The sequence below is a fragment of the Pongo abelii genome, chromosome 4, assembly GCF_028885655.2.
Source record: "Pongo abelii isolate AG06213 chromosome 4, NHGRI_mPonAbe1-v2.0_pri, whole genome shotgun sequence".
Classification (NCBI taxonomy): Eukaryota; Metazoa; Chordata; class Mammalia; order Primates; family Hominidae; genus Pongo; species Pongo abelii.
The window spans coordinates 144,089,525-144,110,581 of record NC_071989.2 but is presented as its reverse complement, the minus strand read 5'-3'; the positions used below and the strand labels follow the sequence as shown (position 1 = coordinate 144,110,581).

General features: G+C 45.4%; 1 long non-coding RNA gene across 2 annotated transcripts in view; it reads right to left on the bottom strand.

Moving 5' to 3' along the window:
- Nucleotides 1-21,057, bottom strand: part of LOC129059535 (uncharacterized) — a 103,032-nt gene that overhangs the window by 27,125 nt on the left and 54,850 nt on the right. The window contains exon 5 of one of the 2 annotated variants that reach the window (XR_008525511.1): nt 18,472-18,723. The exons of the other annotated variant lie outside the window; for it this stretch is intronic. This is a non-coding gene — a long non-coding RNA (uncharacterized LOC129059535). Of the gene's footprint in view, nt 1-18,471; nt 18,724-21,057 lie in introns of those variants that run through there. 2 annotated transcript variants of the gene reach the window in all.

Genomic DNA, 21,057 nt, shown 5'->3' with positions numbered 1-21,057 from the left:
CCTAGATAATTTTTGTTGAAAAATGGGCAAATGGTCTGAGACGCCTTACATCCAGGCATTTTTCACACTTCGTTCCCTCCCTAGTCTCTGTACCCAATGGGATTCCTCCCAAATCTTCCTTCTTTCCCTCCTGCCTGTCCCCTCAGTCCCAACCCCAAGTGTCGCTGAGTCTTTCCAATCTTCCTTTTCTACAGATCCATCTGACCTCTCCCCTCCTCCCCAGGCTGCTCATCGCCAGGCTGAGCCAGGTCCCAATTCTTCCTTAGCCTCCGCTCCTCCACCCTATAATCCTTCTATCACCTCCCCTCCTCACACCCGGTCTGTCTGACAGTTTGGATCCATGACTAGCTCTTCCCCAGCTGCCCAACAATTTCCTCTTAGAGAGGTGGCTGGAGCTGAAGGCATAGTCAGGGTACATGTGCCTTTTTCTCTATCAGACCTCTCTCAGATCAGTCAGCACTTAGGCTCTTTCTCATCAGACCCCACTAAATATATACAGGAATTCCAATATCTAACTCTGTCCTACAATTTAACCTGGAGTGACTTAAATGTCATCCTAACTTCTACCCTTTCCTCAGATGAATGGGAAAGAGTTTTTTCTCTGGCCCAATCTCATGCTAACAACCACTGGCTCCACGAACCACACCTCCAGGAAGGCATTAACGCAGTTCCCCGAGAGGATCCCCAATGGAACTATCAGGCAGATTCCCCAGGTATAGCTAGGTGAGATTACATGATTTCCTGCCTAGTTGAAGGGTTTAAAAAGGCAGCTTACAAAGCTCTTAATTATGACAAGCTTAAAGAAACTACCCAAGGTAAAGATGAAAACTCAGCCCAGTTCATGGCTCATTTGGCAGCAACCCTGAGATGCTTTACAGCCCTAGACCTTGAAGGCCTAGGCCTTCTGTCCGTCTCATTCTAAATATGCATTTCATCACCCAGTCAGCTCCTGACATTAGAAAAAAGCTTCAAAAATTAGAATCCGGCCCTCAAACCCCACAACAAGAATTAATCAACCTCACCTTCAAGGTGTACAATAATAGAGAAAAGTTACAATTACTTGCCTCCACTGTGAGACAAAAATCCCAGCTACATCTCCAGCACACAAGAACTTCCAAACACCTAAACTGCAGCGGCCAGGTGTTCCTCCAGGACTGCCTCCCCAGGGAACTTGCTTCAAGTGCTGGAAATCTGGCCACTGGGCCAAGGAATGCTCACAGCCTGGGATTCCTCCTAAGCCGTGTCCCATCTGTGCGGGACCCCACTGGAAATTGGACTATCTAACTCGCCTGGCAGCCACTCCCAGAGCCCCTGGAACTCTGGCCCAAGGCTCTCTGACTGACTCCTTCCCAGATCTTCTCAGCTTAGCGGCTGAAGATTGACGCTGCCCAATTGCCTCGGAAGCTTCCTGGACCATCACAGATGCTTTGGGTAACTCTTACAGTGGAGGTTAAGTCCGTCCCCTTCTTCTTCTCTTTTTTTTTTTTTTTTTTTTTTTTTGAGACAGAGTCTTGCTCTGTCACCCAGGCTGGAGTGCAGTGGCACGATCTCGGCTCACTGCAAGCTCCGCCTCCTGGGTTCACGCCATTCTCCTGCCTCAGCCTCCTGAGTAGCTGGGACTACAGGCACCCGCCACCGTGCCCGGCTAATTTTTTTATATTTTTAATAGAGACGGGGTTTCACCGCGGTCTCGATTTCCTGACCTCGTGATCCACCCGCCTCAGCCTCCCAAAGTGCTGGGATTATAGGCGTGAGCCACCGCGCCCGGCCCTGTCCCATTCTTAATCAATAGGGAGGCTACCAACTCCACATTACCTTTTTTTCAAAGGCCTGTTTCCTTTGCCTCCATAACTGTTGCGGGTATTGACAGCCAAGCTTCAAAACCCCTTAAAACTCCCCCACTCTGGTGCCAACTTGGACAACATTCTTTTATGCACTCTTTTTTAGTTATCCCCACCTGCCCAGTTCCCTTATTAGGCCAAGACATTTTAACTAAATTATCTGCTTCCTTGACTATTCCTAGGCTATAGCCACACCTCATTGCCACCCTTCTTCCCAACCCAAAGCCTCCTTTGCATCTTCCTCTCGTATCCCCCCACCTTAACCCACAAGTATGGAACACCTCCACTCCCTCCCTGGCAACTGATCACATGCCCATTACTATCCCATTAAAACCTAATCACCCTTACCCCGCTCAACGCCAGTATCCCATCCCACAATAGGCTTTAAAGGGATTGAAGCCTGTTATCATTCGCCTGTTACAGCATGGCCTTTTAAAGCCTAAAAACTCTCCTTACAATTCCCCCATTTTACCTGTCCTAAAACCAGACAAGCCTTACCAGTTAGTTCAAGATCTGCACCTTATCAACCAAATTGTTTTACCTATCCACCCCAGGGTGCCAAACCCATATACTCTCCTATCCTCAATACCTCCCTCCACACCCATTCTGTCCTAGATAAACCTAGCTGACCCCATAAATCCTAAATCCTTTCCCCACTCCCCTTTCCATTCCTTAAAAAACAGCCCTAAAAGCTGCTCCCACACTAGCTCTCCCTAACTCATCCCAACCTTTTCATTACACACAGCCTAAGTGCAGGGCTGTGTGGTCAGAGTTCTTAGACAAGAGCTGGGACCGCACCCTGTAGCCTTTTTATCCAAACAACTTGACCTTACTGTTTTAGCCTAGCCCTCATGTCTGCATGTGGCAGCTGCCGCTGCCTTAATACTTTCAGAGGACCGCAAAATCACAAACTATGCTCAACTCACTCTCTACAGTTCTCATAACTTCCAAAATCTATTGTCTTCCTCCCACCTGATGCATATACTTTCTACTCCCCAGCTCCTTCAGCTATACTCACTCTTTGTTGAATCTCCCACAATTACCATTTTTCCTGGCCCGGACTTCAATCCAGCCTCCCACATTATTCCAGATACCACACCTGACCCCCATGACTGTATCTCTCTGGTCCACCTGACATTCACCCCATTTCCCCACATTTCCTTCTTTCCTGTTTCTCACCCTGATCACATTTGGTTTATTGATGGCAGCTCCACCAGGCCTAATTGCCACTCACCAGCAAAGGCAGGCTAGGCTGTAGTATCTTCCACACCTATCATTGAGGCTACTGCTCTGCCCCCCTCCACTACCTCTCAACAAGCCAAACTCATTGCCTTAACTCGAGCCCTCGCTCTTGCAAAAGGACTATGTGTCAATATTTATACTGACTCTAAATATGCCTTCCATATCCTACACCACCATGCTGTTATATGGGCAGAAAGAAATTTCCTCACTATGCATGGGTCCTCCATCATTAATGCCTCTTTAATAAAGACTCTCCTTGAAGCTGCTTTACTTCCAAAGGAAGCTGGAGTCATTCACTGCAAAGGCCATCAAAAGGCATCAGATCCCATCGCTCAGACAATGCTTATGCTGATAAGGTAGCTAAAAAAGCAGCTAGCTTTCCAACTTCTATCCCTCATGGCAGTTTTTCTCCTTCTCGCCTGGCCACTCCCACCTACTCCCCCACTGAAACTTCCACCTATCAGTCTCTTCCCACATAAGGCAAATGGTTCTTGCACCAAGGAAAATATCTCCTTGCAGCCTCACAGGCCCACTCTATTCTGTCATCATTTCATAACCTCTTCCACGTAGGTTACAAGCCGCTAGCCCACCTCTTAGAACCTCTCATTTCCTTTCCATTGTGGAAATCTATCCCTAAGGAAATCACTTCTGAGTGTTCCATCTGCTATTCTACTACTCCTCAGGGATTTTTCAGGCCTCCGTCCATTCCCTACACATCAAGCTCGGGGATTTGCTCCTGCCCAGGATTGGCAAATTGACTTTACTCACATGCCTTAAGTCAGGAAACTAAAATACCTCTGGTCTGGGTAGACACTATCACTGGATAGGTAGAGACCTTTCCCACAGGGTCTCAGAAGGCCACCGCGGTCATTTCTGCCCTTTTGTCAGGTATAATTCCTTGGTTTGGCCTTCCCACCTCTATATAGTCCAATAATGGACCGGCCTTTATTAGTCAAATCACCCAAGCAGTTTCTCAGGCTCTTGGTATTCAGTGAAACCTTCATACCCCTTACGGTCCTCAGTCTTCAGGAAAGGTAGAACGGAGTAATGGTCTTTTAAAAACACACCTCACCAAGCTCAGCCACCAACTTAAAAAGGACTGGACAATACTTTTACCACTTGCACTTCTCAGAATTCGGGCCTGTCCTTGGAATGCTACAGGGTATAGCCCATTTGAGCTCCTGTATGGGTGCTCCTTTTTATTAGGCCCTAGTCTTATTCCAGACACCAGCCCAACTTGGACTGCACCCCAAAAACTTGTCATCCCTACTATCTTCTGTCTAGCCATACTCCTATTCACCGTACTCAACTACTCATAAATGTCCTACTCTTGTTTACACTGCTGGTTTACACTGTTTCTCCAAGCCATCACAGCTGATATCTCCTGGTGCTATCCCCAAACCACCACTCTTAACTCCCTCTTAAAGTAAATAAATAATCTTTCCTGGCAGGGCCATGCTGAACCTCCTTGGGCACTCTCTAATTGGATGGCCTGGGCCCTCCCAATTCTTAGTCCTTTAATACCTGTTTTTCTCCTTCTCTTATTTGGACCTTATGTCTTCCATTTAGTCTCTCAATTCATACAAAACCACATCCAGGCCATCACCAATCATTCTATATGACAAATGCTCCTTTTAACAACCCCACAATATTGCCCCTTACCACAAAATCTTCCTTCAGCTTAATCTCTCCCACTCTAGGTTCTCACATCGCCCCTAATCTCGCTTAAGGCAGCCCTGAGAAACATCACCCATTATCTCTCCATATCACCTCCAAAAATTTTTGCTGCCCCAACACTTTACCACTATTTTGTTTTATTTATCTTATTAATATAAGAAGACAGGAATGTCAGGCCTCTGAGTCCAAGCTAAGCCATCACAACCCCTGTGACCTGCATGTATACATCCAGATGGCCTGAAGTAACTGAGGAATCACAAAAGAAGTGAAAATGGCCTCTTCTTGCCTTAACGGATGACATTACCTTGTGAATTCCTTCTGGCTCAAAATCTCCCCCACTGAGCACCTTATGACCCCCCACCCCTGCCAGCCAGAGAACAACCCCCTTTGACTGTAATTTTCCATTACCTACCCAAATCCCATAAAATGGCCCCACCCCTATCTCCCTTCACTGACTCTCTTTTCAGACTCAGCCCACCTGCACCCAGGTGAAATAAACAGCCTTGTTGCTCACACAAAGCCTGTTTTGTGGTCTCTTCACATGGACGTGAGTGAAACTCCACAGCAGGCCCTGTGGCATACTGGAAAGAGCCCTGGTTAGGGCCGGAAGATCTCAGTTTATGTCCCAGCTCTATTCCCCACTTATTGTAACTGGTCCCCTCTGAACCTCAGTTTCCTCCTCTGTAAACCAGAGATAATGATACTCACCTTCTAGGCACATGTGACCTTTGCTCCAGCACCCAACAAGTTCCTCATCTCCATCTAAGATCACCTCAGCCTGGATTTCATTGTCCATATTATTATCAGCATTTTGGTTAAGGCCATTCAACAAGTCTCTAGGAAGTTTCAAACTTTCCCACGTTTTCCTGTCTTCTTCTGAGCTCTCCAAACTATTCCAGCCTCTGCCTGTTACCCAGTTCCAAAGTTGCTTCCACATTTTCAGGTATCTTTTCAGCAGCACTCCACTCTACTAGTACCAAAGTCTGTATTAGTTTGTTTTCATGGTGCTGATTAAGACATACTCAAGACTGAGCAATTTACAAAAGAAAGAGGTTTAATTGGACTTACAGGTCTGTGTGGCTGGGGAATCCTCACAATCATGTCAGAAGGCAAGGAGGAACAAGTCATATCTTAAGTGGATGGCGGCAGGCAAAAAATGAGAGAGCTTGTGCAGGGGAATGCCTCTTTGTAAAACCATCAGATTTTGTGAGACTTATTCACTATCATGAGAACAGCATGGGAAAGACTTGGCCCCCATGATTCAATTACCTTCCACCAAGTTCCTCCCATAACATGTGGGAATTCAAGATGATATTTGGGTGGAGACACAGCCAAACCATATCAAATTGGAACAGTAACAGCATAGATTTGTTATGGGAATTAATTTAGAGAATAGTCATAAAGAATAAGAATAGCACTTGGACGCTAGTAATCTCCCCCAAAATTATGGTGATTTTTATCATAGTTGGGGCTTTTCTGTCTGAGCCCCAAAGCTTCTTGCCTGCAACCTCCTTATATACCTTACACCTGTCAGTTTATGAGCTCTGGGCAGGGACATGAAGAGTGATTTACCTGATGAAGTTGCCCATTGCTCTGAGCACATGAGACAGGAAACACTAAATAATATATATTACATATAATGAATGTATAACATCACCCCTTTTATTTATTTTTATTGTGTTATTTAAAAATACCAGTCATAAGGCCAATTAGCTATTACAAAGATATGTCTAGTTACTTTAACACAAATTTTATATAAAATGTACTTCCTATTACTTTTAGATGAGAAGGAAACTCATATAGCCTGTGGTTCCCTCAGAACTCTCACATGTAACTTTTAGTGAGGAAAATGAGGTACTTTCTGAGCTATCCACAAGGGGGTAGACTGATTCCATTTCTTCTGGAAGGTATCCATGGGGTCATCATTAATGATCATTTAAAACTGATATTTCTCATTTTAAGCAACTGTTTCCTTCCAAGAAATAAAATTTCCCCTATTCAAGCAAGATGCCACTTTTTTAGGCTGACAACTTACAGATGACCCTTGGTTTAAAAATGTATTGCAAAATCATTTGCACACATTTTCCCTGCAATCAATCATGGAGGATTCTAACAAATGCCACATTCAGAATGTAAGAACACTGCGGTCTTTCCACTAGAAAGTCAAGCAAATTATTTAAATTCCCAGGAACAAAAAAAAAAAAAAAAAATCTTTCCTCAACATCAAACAAAACATTCTCTCTTTGAAAATGTAAATCCCTTAAACATATTCAAGAATTTTAACAAGCTTCCCAGAAAACTATCCTATTACTCTTTGAAGCCCTTAAGGAATTTTCTTAAAATAGTCACATGCTACTCAGGGTGCGGAGAGGGCCTAAGTGACAATGGGAGTCGAAGCTCTACAGTAGGGCCCCAGAAGTCCCCATGTACCTCCTTTCAGAAAGGAAGAGCGGCCCCCAGAGAATTACTAGGCACATGGAAGGGGTGTGGGGAAATCTTCTAAAAAGAGTAAAGCACAGGACCCATTTCGCATCTGTTTTGCATCTGGGGTTAGCAGTAGGACACAGAGCTCTGAACTACAGGAAGAGCCTCAAAGAAGATGTTAAGAACAGACAGTTTATAGAATGTGGAGCTCTCATCTGTTGTAACTCCTCTATCCAAGCCTTGGGGTGTGTGTGTGTGTGTGTGTGTGTGTGTATGTATTTGTGTATGTGTTCAGGGGAAATTCCAAGAGGATGAAACCGAGGTGAAAGGCAAGTCAGAGGTAGAAAGTGGCCTGAGCTGATAACTAAATGCTAGTTTCACTTCAAAGAACTGGATCTTCATCTGACATCAGAAAAACAGAAGAATCAAGAAGGCACCAGCAATTTCACTCAAAGAAGTTTTTCCTGAGGAAATAATTGAGTATGTTTTCAGAGACATGGTTTTAAGATATTTATCACAGTTTGTCTATGACAGGAAAAATTAAATACACAAACAAGAAATTTAAAAAAGAAACACCCTTAAGTATGCAACAGTGAGGGATTAGCCATACAAATGATGCTGTATCCTCACAAAAGAATTGTATGAAATGATTTAAAATTACAACTATCACCACGGAAAAAGGGTCATCATATTCACTTCTACTGTTGGGTGAATGATTATAAAGCAGTCTATATAGGTTGTATACACTGTGATGGATTTACAGATGTTTTTAGTTTTTTTTTTGCTATTTTTAAATGTTCAACCTATTAAAAATACAAAATACATGCTAACTATAGAAAGCCACATTCTTTTTTTTTTTTTTTTTTTTTTTGAGACAGAGTCTCACTCTGTCACCTACACTGGAGTGCAGTGGCGCAATCTCAGCCCACTGCAACTTCCACCTCCTGGGTTCAACTTATTCTTGTGCCTCAGCCTCCTGAGTAGCTAGGATAACAGGCGCCCACCACCACACCCAGCTAATTGTTGTATTTCAGTAGAGATGGTGTTTCACCAGATTGGCCAGGCTGGTCTCAAACTCCTGACCTCAGGTGATCCACCTGCCTCGGCTTCCCAAAGTGCTGGGTTTACAGGTGTGAGCCACCATGCACGGCCAGCCACATTCCCTTAAAAGACAGAACACAAAATTTCTATCAAAATCCCAGCAAATTATCAGCAAATTATTTTGTAGATATAGGCAAGATTATTCTAAAATTTGGAAAGGCAAAGAAACAAGAAACTGGAATTGCTAAAATAAAATGGACAGAATCACTCTCTCTGATTTCAAGATTTACTTTTATAGCTACAGCAATCAAGACTGTGGTATTGGCAGAGAGACACACAATGAAATAGAAAAGGGAACCCAAAAATGGGACTCACACAAATATGTCCAACTGACTTTTGGTAAAAGTGCAAACACAGATCAATAGAGAGAAGATAGTCTTTTCAAGAAATGATGTTGGAACAATTGACAATATATGAGCCAAAAAAACCCTTGACCCGAATATCACTATTTATATGTAAATTAACTAAAAATGGCTCATAAACCTAAATGTAAAACAAAACACTATAAAACTTTCAGAAAAAAAATAGGAGAAAATCTTTCCTAGGGTTAGGCAGAGTCCTTCAACTTGACATCAAAAGCATGATCATTAAAAGGAAAAACTGATAAATTGGACTTCATCAAAATTAAAAACTTTTGCTCTGGAAAAGGCCCTGCTAGGAGGATTAAAAAGCAAGCTATAGAGCAGGAGAAAATATTTGCAAACCACATATCTGACAAAAGACTAGAATTTAGACTCCGTGTGTGTGTGTGTACCTACATATATATGTATTTTAGAGTGTTATTTTACTATCACACATACCTATATATCTATATTATTTTTACTATACACACACACATATATATATAGCCTGTGGCTATATATACAGTAAAAAAAAAAAACAGTAAAAAAAAAATCCAATTTAAAAATGGACAAAAGACAAGAAGACCCATTTCTCCAAAGAGGATATACGGATGACCAATACACACATGAAAAGATGTTCAACGTCTTTAGCCATTGGGGAAATGCAAATTAAAATCACAAAGAGATATCACTACACACCTGTCAGAAAGGCTAAAACTGAAAATAGTGACACAAAATGCTGGCGAGGATCTATAGAAACTGGATCACTCATACATTGCTGGTAAAAATATAAAATAGGACAACCACTCTGGAAAACAGTTTCTCAAAAAACCAAACATGCAACTACCAGAGAACCCAGCAACTGCACTTCTGGGCATTTCTTCTAGAGAAATGAAGATGTTCACACCAAAATCTGTACATGAATATTTATAGCAACTTTATTCATAGTAGCCAAAAACTGGACACAATCCAGACGTCCTTCAGTGGGTGAACGGTTAAACAGACTGTGGTACACACATACCATGGAGTACTACTCAGCAATAAAAAGGAACACACTATTGACACATGCAACAACCTGGATGGAGCTCCAGAGCATTATGCTGAGTGAGAAAAGCCAATCCAAAGAGTTACATAACATGGGATTCCATTTATGCAACATTCGTGAAATGACAAAATTACAGTTTCATGGCTGCATATGGTTAAGAAGGGATGGAGGCAAGAGGGAGGTGGATGAGGCCAAAAAGGGCAGCCTGAGGCATCCTTGTGATTATGGAAATGGAAATGTCTCTGTTTGACTGTATGGAAGTCAATATTCTGATTGTGATATTGTACTATACTTTTGCAAGATGTTACCATTGGAAGAAACTGGGTAAAGGGTACGTAGATTCTGTATTATTTCTTACAACTGCATGTGAACCTACGATGATCTCAAAATTAAAAGCTTAATTAAAATAAAAAGGGCATAGCATGAGACTGTCCCCAGAAAACTGGCAGACATGGCCCTGCTGCTACACTGCTGGGGCTTCATCAGAGGCCTCCAGTGTACAGTCAGGCACTGCTGGCCTGGTAGGGCCAGACTCTGGCTACAGTCGAAGTGTGGTGCACACCTGGATCAACCCCACAACAGTTACACTGTCTCTTCACAGGGAGATCCTCGAGTCAGTCAGTGTCCATCAGCAACCAGCCAATGAGTAGGCGCAGCTAGTCAGTGCTGTCTCCCCTGGCACTAATGGTGTGTTTAGCTAAGAGCCATTAACAAGAGTAGCTTTCTCCAATTAAATATACCACAGGGGAGTTTTTTTGCAAACCCTAGCATTCCTCCTAGTAACCAAAAGGTAAACATAACATGATTTGTCACTTTGCAAGGTCCAAGAAATGCTATTTTGATCTGTTAACTGCCTCTGATGAGGACACAGCTATCTGAGATGTAAACATGCCATCGGATGGAGAGGTCTGAAAGTTTGGAGGGAGCATGACATTTAGAACAGCTACTGCTTGCCCTAGAGCTACAGCTAACACCTCTCACTGCTGTATGCCAACACAGGAGCCCACGAGGGGGAAACAGTAATGACTATAGAGGCAAAGGAGAAATACAGCCCAAACAGGTAACTTGAGGAAGGAGAGGGAGGCCATTTGAGAGATGCAGATTAGGAATCCTCTTACTCTAAATGGCACTAATGCTGAACCTAGAATAAAATCTGTCCCTTCAGCCTCCTTTCTGTTCCTGAAACTTGCCGAGCTGTTTCCCACCTCAGGGCCTTTGCACGTGCTGTTTCCCCTGCCTGAGTGCTCTGCCCCAGATCTGCCCTTCCTCAGAAGGGCCATCCGTGACCACTCCACCAGCCCCCACTCCAGTCACAGTCTCTGCCACACCTCCTAGACTGTCTCCTTCACATCACTTGTCTTCAGGAAGTATCTTGCTTGTTGACTAGTTTATTATCCCTGCTAAGATAGATGTTTCATAAAGATAGAAAGCTTGTCTGTCTTATTCCCTCAGTTAACCCCATTATCTGACACAGAAAGCTTCAATAAATACCTGTTGAAAGAATCAGTAGCAAAAGCTGTCTCTGTTCTTGTAGCAGTCTCTGCTTCTGCCCAGGAAAGGTATGGTCATTACGAAGGTCCCTCTCAGGATTTTTACTACTTGTGGAAGACTCAAAAGAGCAAAAAGCCTTTTCCTTTTAGGAAATCCCTTTGGTAGGAGCTCTTGTGATAAGCCTGACCAGGCAGGCCAGTAGCCAAGGCTGGGCTGGGCCCTGTTCTGTGTTCCTCACACACCCGAGTCTGTGCTGTTTCTCCACCTCTGTTCACCACACTGCACCAGTCACTGCCTTCTTTCCAGTTTCTGCCATGGGCTGTCTGGTTACATGATGGCACCAGCCTGTTCCAAGGGCAGAGCTATTGGCCAACTCTAAAGCCTCTCCTTCAATTTCAGATGCAGTCTGTTGAAATCATCCCCCAACGAGGAGAACAGAACCCTGGTCATAGTCAAGAGACCAAGGTTATAGCCTATCAGGGCCAATGACTCACCCTGTGACCTCAGGCAAGGCTTTTCCTGTCTCTGGGCCCCAACTTCTGCCAGACACAGGCCTCTAAGTCCCCTTGTCAGCCAGGCATACACTGTCGTGTCCAGGGTTCCTGTGGGGTAGAAGGCTGGCTTTTCTACCCCAAGAGAGATGCACTGTGGGGAAGGCACCTTGGGCTTAGCAATCCATCTTGGGAGCTTTAGACCAAACTCTACCCTGCAGGAAAGGCCCTCACTCAAGGAGCTGGGTGGCACAGGGGCTCACACCCACCTGAGGGGGCTCCAAGGAGGTGTGGGATGGGATGGGGCAGGCAGCCTCTGACATTTAAGAGCCATTAGACTTTGGACAAGCCACTTCAACGTCTTGAGCCTCAGTTTCCTCATTTGTAACTGAGGACAATAACAGTGGCAATTAATGGGATTAAACAAAATAATGATGCAAAAATAATATTTAGAGTGCCTGGCACAGGGAAAACGCTCAATAGATGGCAGCTCTTAGAAAAATGATCATGATGATGGTGGTGACGATAATGGAGCACAAACTGAATTCCCATTGAGAAAAGCCATTGAAAGGGACAGTCTCTGGTTGTGCTGCTGAGAAAGACAAAACCGTGTGTGCAAGGGATCTGGGCTTGAGCTTCCTTAGAAAACAAAGACATTTATTTAAATAAGTAGAGAAGAGCTCCAGTCTTGGGTCAATAATGTATGTTTCCCAAGGAAGCTTTTTAAGGCCAGGTATTTCTAGAGCTCAATAACATTGAGAAACTATAGAAATCACCTAGATGTTTGTTTCCCAGCTAATTTGGGCTCTTTCAGGAAATGATGTAATAGTCGGCTAGGCGGCTGATAAGTAAATTCCAGAAGCCCCACTTGATGGAATTGAGTGAGCTATTAAAAACGATGCCTATGAAGACTGCAGGGCAAGGGTTAAGATATAAGGGAGAAACAGAATGCAAAACTGTGTTATGATTACAGTTGTTTAGAAACATGTCTGCTTACAGGCAGGCCCTGGAAGGGAAGATTAAAAACAGTTGATTTGCTTCAGTGATGGGATTAGGAGTGATTAAAGCAACATTTCTGTTATGGTTTTACAGTGTGGTTTGTGTCTTTTTTTTTTTTTTTTTTTTAGTGAAAAAAAAAGAAGACAGCAGTTGTCACACTACGGTTTGTGCCTTTTTTAAATAAAAAAAAGAGAAAAGGGATTGCAGGGGAATGCATGTACCTCAGACTTACCTAGAGCTGTCCACCTCCCCATTCTGTGTGTGTGTATGTGAGAGAGAGAGAGAGAGAGAGAGAGTGAGAGACAGACTCCACTCTCTCTCCACTTCCACTTCCACTCGATACCATTCGGAATGGTTTCAGCTCCCATTGAATGGGGATTTTTGCAAATTTCTAGTAGCTGAAAGAATAGTGAATTGATTAGCCAGTGAAAACCCAATGTTGGGCTTTGTCTTCAAGCTTATCAGTGCATTGGGGAGTTAAAGAGACTTAAGAGCAAATACATAGTCTGGGGCGCCAGACTATGGAATTGAGCTTGCTAGAAGCCTCATGCATCAGAAAGCTTTGAGCCCTCAGGTAGGGGTGCTCAGGGGCTGGCTCCTTCCTCAGCAAGAAGATACGTAGCCATGCGGGCCTCTCCAAAGAGGGGCAGGGGCTCTGTAGTGAGCAAAGCAGTCATGCAGGAACATCAGGCCATGTGGTCTGGCCCTATCTGGGGGTGACCCCCTCATGGGCAGCCAGCGTGGAGAGCTTCATTCCCTCTAGATGGCCTATGGACTCTGCCTGGGAAAAGCTAAATGAGGTGAAAAGCCTGAGCCCATCACAGCTGAGCTGAGGTCAACCTGACCAGACACCAGGGACAAGGAGGACAAGGCTGGCATTCCAGAGCACCCTCTAAGATCCCCTGACTGTCCGGACAATGATGAGGTCATTGCTGCTGTTGTTTCAATCATGAGACCTCACTACAGGCCTGACACTGTTCTAAAAGCTTTACATGCGTTATTCAATTCAACCCTCATAATACTGTAAAGAAAGCACCATTAGTAATTCCCTTTCACCAGTGAGGAAACAGTCTCCGAAGAGACTAGTAACTTGCCTAAGATCCAAGTCCACACATCCTAGTAGATGACAGAATGAGATTCAATTCCACACCATGTTCCTGCCTGTTCACCATAATAAAAAAAAATGGCAAGGTGTCTGAAAAGAGAAAGAAAATAAAAATCGCAGGCAAATACCTTTTGCTACAAACACACAAATTCATAGGTCCCTCAGCCAGTCAGGTTACACAATCAAACTGCCTAGAAGTTTGCCCAAAGTGCTGCTAACAGTGTAAGAAGCTTGGGGCAGGTAGTATGGAACCTCAGACAGTTGAACCATCAGAGAGACAAACACCCAAACAGCCTGGCAAAGTACTGCTTTCGGACAGAGCAAGCACAAGTAAATGTGAGAGATTTCGAAGAAAGAGAAGAGAACAGATTCCTGACCCATGGCTGCTCAGTTAGCATGTTTCTACATAGATTCAGAAGACACTTCATTTTAAATTATTTCTGTTCTAGGCCTGCTGATATTGTTGACAACAACGGCAAAACCACAGGATACAATTTCACAACAACATGGAGTCCAGAGAGCCCTTTAGACTAAACTCTGAGGATTGCTTTGGAACAGCCTTGGGGAAGCAGAGGGAGGGCCCCAGGCCCTACATACCTGGGCTCAGTGCCCTCTCTGAGGGTCATTTCTGGTTTTCAGCAACATGTTTGTCACCAAAGCACATCTTATAATAAAGAAGAATTCCAGGGCATCACAACCCCATCCTCCTTGGGCTGTGGCCAGGTTCATCTTCCCAGAGCTCTGGCACCCTCCCAGTCAGCGAGCAGGGCTGTCAGCAGCCTGCAGTAGACACACAGTTCTTCTTTGCTGCCCTCTCCCTCCCCTTCACCTGCACCCCTTGAGAAGTCTCCTCCTCCTGCAGGAACTGTCCCCCTCTAGCCCTCCCAGCTCTTACATTTGCTTTTGGAGAGCAGGGATCTGTTTCAATTATGCAGTGCTCAGACCATCCAGCTGGTAGCTTTCACACAGCTTCAGCTGTGGAATCCTTTGGAAATCAATCTTATATGGGTACCAAGTAATGAGACACAAGTGGAACAACTCCAGTTAAAATGTAAGTGGGAGGCCGGGTGCGGTGGTTCACACCTGTAATCCCAGCACTTTGGAAGACCTAGGCAGACAGGTCATTTGAGGTCAGGATTTCAAGACCAGCCTGGCCAACATGGGGAAACCCCATCTCTACTAAAAATAGAAAAAATTAGCCAGGTGTGGTGGCAGGCACCTGTAATCTCAGCTACTTGGGAGGCTGAGGCAGGAGAATTGCTTGAACCCGGGAGGTGGAGGTTTCAGTGAGCCAAGATCACGCCATTGCACTCCAGCCTGGGCGACAGAGCGAGACTCTGTCAAAAAAAAAAAAAGGCCAGGCATGGTGTCCCAGCTACTCTGGAGGTTGAGGCAGGAGAATAGCTTGAACCCAGGAGGCAGAGGTTGCAGTGAGCTGAAATCGGGCCACTACACTCCAGCCTGGGCGACAGAGAGAGACTCCGCCTCAAATAAATAAAAATTAAAATAAAAAAGGGAATGGGAGCTCAGAACCCTCTAGCCAGGTCTCCCTCTGCTACCTACCCTAAGAGCACCCCATTTTTAAGCATCATTTGTGCTCCTGATATACTCAGGAATGCTAGGATTTCACACGCCAGTGTCAGAGGGAGGGCCAGAACCCAGGGTTACCAGGTCCAGCCAGAGACTTCCACCACATCCACCCCCCTCCACCACCAGGAGAACTCCAAAGTGCACGCTTCTCCCTTCCCTACACCACCCTGCTCCACTCCCCATTTTTGTTCAGTGGTTTCCAGGCCTGGCTTATGTTCCTCTCTTCCCTTTTTTTCCACCCTGGTATCTCTGTGCAATGGATTGGGGGAGATGATCATGTGACCAGGATCCACCATGATTTTGCCAGGGCTGGGCTATGCATGGGGCAGATGGATATCGGGAGCCACAGCATCAACCCATTCTGGGGAACCCATGGTTCTTTAGTATCAGTGACAGTGAACATTGGATTCACAGGGTCATTGTGTCTCGTGAAAAGTCACTTTACTCCTGACTCCTAAATGTGTCCTGAGTCACACAGGCTGGCTGGGTCACCAAAGAGGTGGCACAGTTTAGGTGGAAGGACACCTAAGTAGAGGCAGCTGCATGTGTCACACGGCCTGGTGCCCACCACCAACTCCACATCCTTCTTTCACAAAGGGCCTGGGCCCAGCCAGTGCTTCTGTGCCAACTGGGGCTTCCACATTTGCTTCAAAAGCACCCTTCTGGGCCCTGGCAACACAGACCCCTCCTGTGGGTCCCAGCAGCTGTCTTACCGCAGCTGCTCTGGACCCAAGAAATGGGTCTGAGTCAACTGAATCACTCAGGATGGAAGAGAACCCTTGGAGGGAAATCCCACCCCATAGTCAAGAGCTCCACTGCTACAATGAGCAGGAGCTGGAGTGACTTTGAGCTACTGCATTTTTCAGCCTTTAGCTGAGTAAATGAAAAATGAAATATTGAAAGGCTTGTACTTGGCTTACAAAATAAATGGTTTTGGGGAGACTACTGATCCAGCTCATCTACAAGCCCCTTCAGAGCTTGCTTCAAAGAAAGCCTTGCTGGGTGGACTGCAGCCATGCCCTGTCCGCAGCTAGACAGTGCCTCTGCACCCTGACCTCCCACCAAGTCATCTCTACTGCAGGAAGGTGGTGTCATCTCTACTGCAAGAGATGGCAGCGAGCGGCAGGTGGTTGGTGCCACCTCCAGGGCTGGACTGCAGGAGGGCACTGGGTCAATGCAGATGCAATCCACAGGGACGCTGACCCGAGCCCCTTCTCAGCCCACTTCAGGGAGAGAGGCCACACCCTCAGCTGGCAATCAGGACCTGCCATAAACAGCACTGCACTCTCCTCCTTTCTCCCAGTCCTCCCCCTCCTGTCCCACACTCCAGGACACATTCCTGAGCAGGGCTGGGCTCAGGTCCCCTGGGTGAAGGTTCTTCAGGCTCTCTCTTCATGTAGCAGCATGAGGGTGACTTCCCTCCCTGGTGTAGGGAGCATCTCTCCTGGTGTCCCCCCACTACCTCTCCCCATCGCTTCCCTTGGGCTCCATGGGGAGGGTTGGAAGCCAGGATTCCACTCTTTGTGCTTCTCCCCAACTTCTGCTTCTCCAGCATGCCTGCTGAGCATCCCCAGCCCACTCCTGAGACACTGACACATACCCATACACACCTACTGCCTCCGGTACACAAGTGGGCCCAAACGCACAACTTTCAAGTCAATTTGACTGAATGCAATGAGAGAGTGGGTTCTAGGAAAATCTCAAAGGGAAAAATAAATCCTGGATTTGTAAAATGTAAATGCAGGCTCTTCAACTTATTGTGTTTACATTTCTATTTTTAGAGTTAGCCCTTCTTTTAAATTAAATGGTTGATTTTGAGATAATTGCAGATTCACATGCACTTGTAAGGAATAACACATAGAAATCCTGTGTACCCTTTACCCAGTTTTCCTCAGTGATAAGATCTTGTAAAACTATGGTATAAAATCACAACCAGGATAATCTTGTTCATGCAATCCACCGATCTTCTTCAAACCTCCCCAGTTGTACTCATTTATGTGTGTGTTCAATAGTTTTATCACACATATAGGTTTGTGTACTCACAACTACAGTCAAGACACAGGGCAGCTCCGAAGCCACAGGGCCCCCCTTGCCTTTGATAACCACATCCACTTCTCTCCCACCCCTCACCTCTGGCAACTACTCATCTGTGCTCTAAGATTTCATCACTTGAAAAACATTACATAAATGGAATCATACAGTAAGTAACCCTTGGGGATTGGTTTTTCTTCAAGCAGCATAATTCTCTGGAGGTTCATTCAAGTTGTTGGATGTATGAATAGTCTGTTCTTTTAATTGCTGGGTACTATTCCAAGGCTGTTCTTTTTAATAAAGGGATTTCTCTTTTTACAATTAGAATCATCACAATAATAAAAAACACTTTTATATTCATTATTACTGTGTGCCAGTCATGGTGCTAAATTCTCCTATAATTCTCATTTCAGCATAGAGATCCATATTACTGTTATTCCCATTTTACAGAAGAAACAGATGAGGTGCAAAGAGATTAACAAGGTGATCCTCAAAGAGAGAGATTCTTCCCTGATTGTTGCAACCTACGTGGTTTGAGATGAGCTATGTCACATCTTTACCACAGTCCTCACCAGTGACTCACAGGCTTGATGTGAGGAAAAGGCTTTGTCATGTGAACCTAGTGCCCGGCTATTACTTTTTATCAAGGATAGACGCAGCAAAGTTTCCACAGGGTTCCATGAAGTAAAGCCTGCTGGGGAGCCAAGGGCACTCAGCTTGCCTCACCCCTCACCAAAGCCTGAGGTCACTCCTTGTAATTAGCCGGGTGTGGTGGTGCGTGCCTGTAGTCCCAGCTACCCAGGAGGCTGAGGCAGGAGAATCACTTGAACCCGGGAGGCGGAGGTTGCAGTGAGCCGAGATGATGCCACTACACCCCAGCCTGGGGGACAGAGCAAGACTCCCTCTCAACAATAACAACAAAAAAAGAGTCCTAAGCCCACAATTCATTTCCAGAAAATTGACTTTTTAAATTTGACTTACGTGGCCATATGCTGAGAGACAGGCAGACAGGAGAGAGGCCCTTTACCTGACGTTCCTTTTACCTGTCCATATTCATTTCTTAGATCTGCTGCAGCAAAGAACCAGAACTGAGAACATTCAAAGAACAGAACTGTATTCTCTCGGTTCTGAAGGCAAGAAGTCCGAAATCGAATCGTGGTATCAGCAGGGCTGTGCTCCCTCTCAAGGTCCTGGGAAGAGCCCTCCCTTTTCTCATCCCACTTCTGACGGCTCCCAGCAGCCTTGGAGTTCTTGGCTTGTATCTACACCAACCTGTGCGTCCCTCATCATACGACGCTTTTCCCTGTGCGTTGTGTAGCCATGTTTGAGTCTCCCTCTCCTTTCTCTAATAAAAGGACATCGGTTATTGGAGTTAGAATCCACACTGATCCAATAAATGACCAATTTTAACTAATTACATCTGCAAAGATCTTATTTCCAAACAAAGTTCCATTCACAGGTACTGGGGTTAGTATTTCATATCTTTTGGGGGCAAATTCAGCCCACCACATTGCCCACAAATATCTCAGCATCTGCTCTGGGGTGGACTGGCCCTGGTACAAGACAGCCTGGAGTGACACCTTCAAGCAGGACACAGATGTGGCCTGTGGAGATTTCTCACAATCTGCTCATGGGTTGACAGGGCAGAGGGAGTAGGCAACGTGCTCTCTGTGACCGCAAGAAGCAGAAAGAGGACTAGTGGGCAGGACCTGCAGGAGACCAGTTTCTTACCAGAGCTGGCCACCTGTGAATGGACCTGGCTGCCCTGAGGAAGAGCAGGTAGTGAGCTCCCTGATGCTAGTGACATCTGCCCGAAGGTGGACAGCTACTGATCAGGGATATGCTAGCAGGCACACTTTCTCAAGGAGGGTGAGATTAGCCCCAACAGGGCAAAACATCATGCTTGGGGGTTGCAAAAAATCTTAGCTATTATAACGGTTATGCCCTCCAAAGGCCCATAGTACATAAACAGGTATACAATGTTTTTGTGGTATTAAAATTTTATGGGAAGGAGTGATTAGGGGAAACATTTCTAAATAGGCTCCTTCAGGAACAATAAAGAAAAAAGGCTGAGAGATGTGCTATGGAGGGAAGGCTATGCTGGCCAGAGCTGGGGATAAGTGGTCTCAAAGGCCATCCTTCCTAGTCCAGAGCTTTCCACAACCCAAATCCTATGTTTGTAATTTAAGGCTTCAGACCCAATGCCTTGCCCTAATTGACCTTTTACATAGATAGAATCAGGGACTGCCTTTTTATTCGGAAGACTCCTTATTGGACAAGAGTCCTTTCTTTACCTGATACTGGCTGACAGATGCCTGAAACCTCTTGGAGAGGAAACAAGGCCAGGCATCTACTAAGGGAGGTGGAGAAGAGGCAAACTTGTTCACACTAAGGTGCAGGAAATGATCCTCAGTGAGAACAGAGAATGTCTGGTCCCTCTGAGGAGATTTATCTACCCCAATCTCTTGGGAAGCCTAAGAGATTCTCAGAGAGCTTAAGTCAGCAATAGGCTCACCCTCTTCTTGAAACCCAGATTACCATGCACCTGCTGGCCCATATAAATGTGTTGATAAAAAACCCAACTGCCTAAGCCAATGCAGCAGCCATGTGCACAGTGGAGCGGGTGGTGGAGTGGAGCAGTTCTCTCCCAGTGTTCTCAGCAATTGTGCTAAGTTTTTCTTCTCTCCCCTGATGGAGATCCTGCTGGCTGTCCCAGACCAGGTAAGCATGAGGTTCACTTCTTCCTGTAGGAAGCAGCCTCCATCTTGAGGAAAAGAGGATAGTTCAGCCAAAATGCTTTGTCAACAGTGAGAATTTTTCACAATGTAGGAATATACTACCAGGTGACAAGGGATCCAAGCTACAGGTACCATAAAGCCTTGAAACCCTTGGAAACTGCACTTCTGGATAACTGGCTGTTATTAGTGCCAGGAATAAAAGAATCAAATCTCACAGGAACCTACTTATTCCAAGTAAAAGCCAGGAAATACAAAGTGGAGTCCCACAGCCCAGAGAAACAGGATTACATCACAGCACAGGCATGTCAAGCTGATTTTAGCCTCAGAAAGCCACACCTTGGTCAAGCCAGGTCTTCAGTTTTATAATACAGGAAATGGCTTTAATGAGGCACTGCTGCCTAATTATAGGCACAAGTGGTTCCAAGAGAGAAAAGGCAGTGTTATCCAAGTTGAAGGTTTTCTTTCAGGAGGCATTAGCATAGAGCTGACGGATTAGTAATTTAAGAAATTTGTTTTCTCCTACAAATGCCCTTTGGCATGCCAACACTCTAGTGCCCAAACATCCCATTCATTTCCTGGGGCTTTGGAGAGTCCTGTAAGGTGAAGTCACCTCTGACCAGTCACAGCCTCCCAACCCACTCCTGGGCAGCAGTTCACCCAGCAGCTACAAGTGTCTGTAATAGCCCACAAAGGGGCAATGCTGGGAGAGGGGTGGGGTGGGAAAGGCCACTAAAGTCAATAGGAGCCATCCCAAGGCACAAGGCACACCCACTGTGTCATCAGGCTTGCTGGGGAGAGCTGTACCACCCTGACTAGGACTGGGGCCACTGGATCAAACCCCAGAAACCTGAATGAAGTCCCCACTCACTTCATCCCCTGCTATAATGACTCACAGCTCATGCAGGGAATAGACAGAAGTGTGCCCCTTCTGAACCAGAAAC